Here is a 7,529-nt window from a genome sequence, read left to right as displayed (position 1 = left end):
ACTACTTATTGTGGACTTCATTTATTCTACGAACCAATCACCAAAGTCTCAAGTACTTCATGATGCAAACCAAGCTCTCCGACAAACAAATGAGGTGGGCAATTTTTTTTTCGCAATTTAATTTCCACATTGCTCACATTGCTGGTAAGCACAATCAAGTGGCTGATGCACTTTCACGACGACCAAAAGTTAATGTGGTGTCTCTCACAATGATCTATCCTTTATGATAGATGAGTATGCTACTGACCATGATTTTAGAGACATAATGTCAGACCTTGCTTTGGGGAAGAAAAAGGAACCATTCACCTTGCAGTATGGTTATCTTCTCCACGGCAATAGGCTATGTGTTACCCATTCCCTTTGTGAGAAAGTTATGTATGAATCTCATGCTCCTCGCTATGCAGGTCATAGAGGTATTCAACCTACTCTTCGAGAAGTAGAGACGTATTTCGATTGGCCTACCATGAAAGTGGACATACAAGAGTATGTTTCAAAATGTGTAGTATGCCAAAAGACCAAGTATGATAGAGGGAAGCAACCTGGATTACTCTAGCCATTGCCTATCCCAAATTCACCATGAGAGAGTATATCCATGGATTTCATCTTTGGATTACCCAAGTCTATCCATGGGAATACAGGAATATGGACAATAATTGACATGTTTAGCAAGCAAGCACACTTTGTTCCTATCAAAAAGACTATTAAGGCTCACCAAATGGCAACTCTCTTCATATCACATATTTTCAAACACCATGGATTACCAACATCCATCATGTCAGATAGAGATCCTAGAATGACCAGTAATTTCTGGAAAGGTCTCTTTGAAACTCTAGGAACAAGATCGAAATTATCTTCGGCCTATCACCCACAAACGGATGGCCAAAGTGAGATAGCCAATCTTACAATACTCGATCTACTCAAGACTTATGTTACCAAAGTAGATTAACGTTCACAATGGAAAAAGTACTTACCTCTTGTAGAGTATGCCTACAATAATGTTGTACATACTTCTACGGGAAAAGCACCTTTTGAGATCATTGAGGAAAGACCTAAAAGTCCCTTGCTACTCAAAGTACATGGGAAGATCTCCACCGCCGATGAGTATAGCCGTGACCTACAAGAATCTTTTCAAAAGATTAAGGAGGCTGTGGGACGGGCATTTAACCTCACTCCTATCTTATTGCAGACGTAGCGAGAACCACACATATAATTGTCAATCCATGGGACGAAGCTGACTCGACTAGTGTATAGAGGCTACAAGAGGTTTTGAATCTCTTGGAAAACAACAAACAAATCGCTATCTAACTTAAGCTACACTCAAATGACTGAAATCACCAAAAGCTAATCGCCATCAGCAAACAAATCACATTTGTTACAGCATCAAACGACGTCCAAACGTTACGAAACTTCTAGGACATACTTATAAGACCTAAGCACACATGCTTATGGTCTCAAATCTCACTTTAGATCAAGTGCAAAAATCACGATTATTAACAGCAATGAGTTTTTGACCTAGTCGTTTTTGACACAGAATGGATCTAAATGCTTAGTAATGATGCCCCAATACCCTGCCTATACTTAGTTTATGATTTTAAAGCATAAATTCCTACTTATGATGAAATTAGGCCGCAGATCGGTGATGCTGGAGAGGGGGAATGGGAAACACACCCGACACACAAACAACTGCCCCTATATAGCTCAGGGTATTCACAACACCCCTGTCCCCTCGAAAATACCTTCAAAAAAGACGAGTCACACTAGTAGGGCCTCACCTACACTTCGCCAAAGGCACACACGCCCTGTAGAATCGCTAAACAACTACCACACCGATCTTGCCTGCTTCCAGCTCTTCCACAACTGAACACCTCTCTCTCTTTCTCTCTCACACACAAAGGGGGCTCGGGGAGACGCACACGCTCACACACACCGGCACCACACAACCTGGAGACGAGCAAAGACGAAAGGGGGGAAGGGGGGAAAGACGACGCCAAAATCGACAATGAAAGCTTCTCCTTCAAACAGAAAACACATGTACAGGACCCTTGTAGCCTTCTCTTGGCTGCACCATGACCAACCATGGCCATCACCACAAAATACATAGGGGCACACGCCTCCCTCTAAATTCGACTCTCGTCGGTACCCAGCTCGACGAGAAAAACTCACTCTAGCTTCGCTTTGACAACATCTTTTTCTCTTGGCAATCTCACTGGCTGCCTTCTCTGCTAGGCCCTCACCCTTTCGAGCCGCTTCACAGACCATGCATTCCTGCTTCGACCGCCGAGCACGAGAAACTCTTTTCTTTTTCTTCCCCCTTCTCCCCAAACCCAAAAAAAAGCTTTTTTCCTCCTTTTCGAAACCCGCTACACCTCCTCTTTTTTTCACTTTACCTCCTAGCTTCAACCAGGGGAAGAAAACTTTCTATCGTAAGCAACAACCCCGGCGCCATTGCCTCTTTGAGGCTTCTTTTTTCTTTCTCTTCCTTCTCCTCTATTTTTTCCTCTTAGCTTTGAGGGTCACTTTTTTCATTTTCAACTTACAATCAAAGACTTTAATCACCAAGTCTCCTTTTCGCATGCCATCGGTGCTCAAAAACCCACACACATTCGTCAGGTTTCAGTTCGGCCCTACCAAACCAAATTTCATATCGTCGAAGCCATATCCTAAGAACCCCATCACCTTTTAGCCTTTCGTATCCTCGAACGGCGACCCATAACTTTGGAGAAAACTCGACCCGCCTTTTTTTTCAGTTTTCCGCGAGCTTGGCTAGGACGTATCCCGACGTCCACAACTCTAATTAGCCAGCCGCCGCCGTAAACTCAGGTTGACTTCCCATATCGCATCCAACTTTCTAGAACTCTAGCGAGCTCAAAAGAACTCTTGTCTGCGCGCTTACCAATGTGGCCCGATGAGCACGTACCCGACCCCCCGACGAATATTCCGCAGGCCATAACTTGTGCGTTTGAGCTTTGAATGACGAACCGAAAAGACCGGCGTGATTGATAGCTCGAGCTTTACACGCATATGCACTGATCCCAGCTTTGGCCACCTATCTGTACCTGCACTACCTGTCGGGACCTGCGAAGCCTTCTAACTTCGGACTAGCATATCTTTTACACTGAAGCCCCGTTTGACGAGCTTTCTGGATGAGCTTCTAGAGCATCTTGAACACCACATTTTGGGACACATTTTCCACATTTTGAACACCTTGACTTGCCGTCATCATTATCTCACTTTGGAGGCCCCCGGGGCCCTTGGCCTAAAAAACTGTCTTAAGCATACATTTTCGCTATCACTGACTTGCCCAGGGCCTTCATAGCTGCTTTAGCCCTTTGCCATGCACCTGCTAGCACCCTTTGCATTGCATAGCACACTTCCCATCACGGACCAACTTCGATTGCACCAACGCCAAAAGCTACGGATTACCATGAAATACTTACGTCAATGCGTAGAGCTCTTACCTGCAGTTGCAACGCAACAGATGGCACTGCAATGTGACAACTAGGAAGGGAGTAAGAAGCACGAGAAGGAGAGAAGTGAGCACCATTAGCTCACGCTGTGTTTCTATTATCCAAGAACTTAATAAAATCTTTACAAAGTTGGCCTTTATACTATAGCCAATGTATAAAATATGCAATGTCCAGTGCCGAAGACCTTTGAGGCTCCACACTTATTGTATCTGCAACCTAGATAAACTGACTGACCTATGCTTTACACCTTGGAACTCTTTTTGAGCCCGTAACGCGTTACAATTATCACAATGGCTAAATAAATTGGAAAATTACAATACATGGTCATTTTGGGAAAATGTGAAAAGTGTGTAACTCCAATCTTCATTGCTTCTTCATATTCATCTTTGATGTGCATTCCTAAGACTTGATCTTTAGCAGCTCCTTGTTAACTGACGTTGACTCAATTAATAGAGGCTATATCCATATCTCAACAAAGGCAAAAAGCTACTGTTAACAAGCACACAAGAGCTTTAACATTCAAAGAAAATGATTGGGTCTTACTTAAGTTTCCTAAGGCTCGATTGAGGCAAACGACGAGAAAAAATCCTACAGGCTATAAAAAGTATTATGCTAAGTTAGCAAGAAGATACTGTGGTCCTTTCCAAATCTTGAAGCCCATCAATGAGACGGCTTACCAACTCAAGTTTCCTAACCATTGGCTCATACACAATGCCTTTCATGTGAGCCTACTTAAGCCCTATAAAGAAGAGCCACCAAGTGAACCAATTATTGAAGACCCTCCCAAAGTTGAAGATCAAGAAGAGGTGCTACAACCCGAAGCTATCCTTCGGCATGAAGACAAGGTACTACGACATGGTAAGATTATCCGACGGTATCTTATTAAGTTCAAAAATTATCCTTTTGAAGATGCTAGATGGATGCAAAGAATACAGCTTGAGGATAGTATGCACCTTGTCAATGCTTACAATGCTACATTACAGTAAGCAAATGTACAAATTTCTTTTAAATGACCCATGTTTTTTTGTCTTACAAGACTAGTTCTCTTTTTATTGTGCACAAATTTAAATAGTATGCATGCTTAGAATCATGTTTGTGATGACGATGTCTCTCAAACACCAACTAGAATTTCTCACTCTACTTTGGGAGAATGAAATGGACTAAAGAGCAGACATGCTTGCGGTAGCTATTTCTTCCAAGCACCAAATGGATAAGTCATCCATCTTAGAAAGATGTCATAGTGTAAAAAGAGATCCTCTACCCTCTAAGTAAGATTGACTAATGACTAAGGCTTTATCTCTTCTATCTCATAGTCGAGGAAGACTATGATTTCAAGAGAGAGGTAATGTCATAAAATCTAATATCAAACCAACTCAAATGATTTTCTCATATTAATCTGATCACTTAATGTGGGAGAATAAATGGGAACAAGCGTTAAGATATAGACATGTGCTTATAGATCTATCTCAACAGAAGGCCAATGGTATAGGGGCCCAAATGAGAGATGGTCTATCAAAGAGCAAGGCTAACCAATGGAGCATAAGACCTTAGGTTTAGATTCATTGAAAACCTCCAATAATGTGTGTAAAAGTCCTTTGACCTTAGGTAAAATCTAGGACTGAGCTTGAGGTGGGAACCCAGCCCAAGCTTAAGGTGCTTGAGGTGCTTGATGACTGAGGTGCTTGAGGTCCTTGATGATTGAGGTGATTGAGATGATTGAGGTGCTTGATGATTGAGGTGCTTGCGGTGCTTGTCATGCTTGAGATGCTAGGGTTGTACTTGAGGTGCTTGTCATGCTTGAGATGCTAGGGTTGTACTTGAGGTGAGAGGTGAGAACCCAACCCAACCTTAAAGTGCTCAAGGACCAAGCTTGTGGTGGGAACTGGGCCTAAGCTTGAAGGGTTTGAGGTGTCAAAAGTCAAAGATCCAATCCCTACAAGGAGGGGGCGAGCCCTACATGAGGGGGGATGAGAGAGAACACACACACACACACACACACACTCACACAAGGCATGCGTAGTACAAAGAAAGAAAAGGGGACACTTGTCAAGTTCCTCCTCATGTTGCCCTCATGGTGTGCCTGAAGCCTATTGGTTGGCCACACAAGGGGTCCAATGATAATTTAGCATATTTAATTAATTTTCTTTGCATTTATCAAGTCCTCGCTCTCAAAGGGGAAATGGAGACACTTGTCCCAAGGCTACCCTTGTTGCTTGTAATACCTCTTGCTTCTGATTGGCTAGGCCTGGAGGGGTCCAATGAGCTTCAAGCATGAGCTACAAGGGGGGTCAACCAAAGCAAGCTAGGGGGTTGCTTGAGGGGTATACTCTCCGACACACACTCACACACACTCTCATTATGCATTGTGCAAAGTGAAAGAGCTCCCTCTCCTTCTCCAAGCAAGTAGAGGTTGAGAGCCTACACCAACACTCTTGGCTATGGAGTGCAAATCCAACCAAGAGCCATGCTTCAATGCTTAAGCTTGCCTTCTTCTCCATCTTCATTACTATGCTATTATGTATGCTAGCAAGAAGAGTTATGATAAGTGAGTAACTATTCTTTCTCCTATGAAATGTTTCTTCTTCCTCTTCCCTATCGTCATTCCCTGCTAGCTCTCTCCACCTTCGAAGGTGTTTGAGGTCTTGGGACTGAGGCTTGGGATAGTTAAAGTTTTCTTCAAAGTTTATGTTATGCTTGTGATGCATAAAGTTTTCCATCTTCATTGCATCACTAGGTCACAAGGAACACAAAGATTGTATTGTAACAAGTCTCTCTTAATGCGAGAAATCATAATACAAATGCCTATTGGAGGGGGGATAGGCTCCACATAAATCCGGTCCTCAACTGTTGTCATGTTCTCTAAATTCTCTCTCTTGCAAACGTATTGTTCATGCCAAGTTAACTAATTGATATGATTATGTTGCTATCTTTAATTATGTTCACCTGCTATGCTCACAAAGTAATTTCTCAAAACTACTCTCATTAATTTCCGCTACTTTCAAGTTAAATAGGCCAATTCCATTACACCTCAAGCTTGGGCCGAGTTCCCACCTCAAGCTGAGCCCTAGATTACCTAAGGTCAAAGTACTTTTTAACACTAACGTTTGGAGGTCTTTAATAAAGCTAACCCTAAGGTCTTTAAGCTCCATTAGATAGCCTTGCTTTTGACATACCATCTCTCATTTGGACCCCTTTACCATTGGCCCCGTGTTGAGATAGATCTGAAAGCACATGTCTATATTCTAACCCTTGTTCCCGTTTATTCTCCCACATCAAATGATCAGTTTAATATGAGAAAATCATTTGGGTTTGTTAGATATTAGATGTTATGATAGAAAGACAATCCCAGAGCAGATTACAGATTTCTTCACACTAGACACTGGACAGATACAAAGCCACCACTGCAAAGCTCAACTCATAATCACACCCGCAATATGCTCATTGATCGAGCATTGGAGCTATGGAGATCGAGACGCCCTTGACTGAGGAGAGGAGCTTCACAACATCACTGAGAAGACAATAGAGGATTCAATCCATAGTATCTCAATATCTAGAGTACAGATGAGGATGAATTCACCACACATTACATTACCCTCTTGTATTGGGCACCCATTGTATCAGTGGTCACACATACCCGACATAGTTCCATCTAGTATCACTTCTACATTTATTTTCGTATCTAGTTTTTTGTACTCAGACATGGTATCACATTCACTAGTTTGTAATGGATTGATCTCATAGGGCTTTTTGGCCTTCTTGAAGACGTTAATACATCATTTCATTCCCCTCTCTCTCTCTCTCTCTCTCTCTCTCTCGCAGTGAAGTCAAGGGAGAAGGAGATGTCTCCCTGTGGCTTCTTGCAAAAGAAATTTGAACTTACAGGCGTCACTTATGCGACACTATCACTTACGCAACGAAAGACAATTTGCAAACGTCGCAACAAGCATCACAAATCTTGCATCGTTTAAGCGATGCAATTAGCGATGCTTGTAGTGAGATGCTTTTATGTTTTTGGTTGGAAATTATTGGACCTCGCATAAGACGCCCGTACATCACTTATGC

This window comes from Adiantum capillus-veneris, chromosome 14 (assembly GCF_014529385.1).
Source record: "Adiantum capillus-veneris isolate H3 chromosome 14, ASM1452938v2, whole genome shotgun sequence".
Taxonomy (NCBI): Eukaryota; Viridiplantae; Streptophyta; class Polypodiopsida; order Polypodiales; family Pteridaceae; genus Adiantum; species Adiantum capillus-veneris.
The sequence above is the reverse complement of the archived record's forward strand: the minus strand, read 5'-3'. Positions refer to the sequence as shown.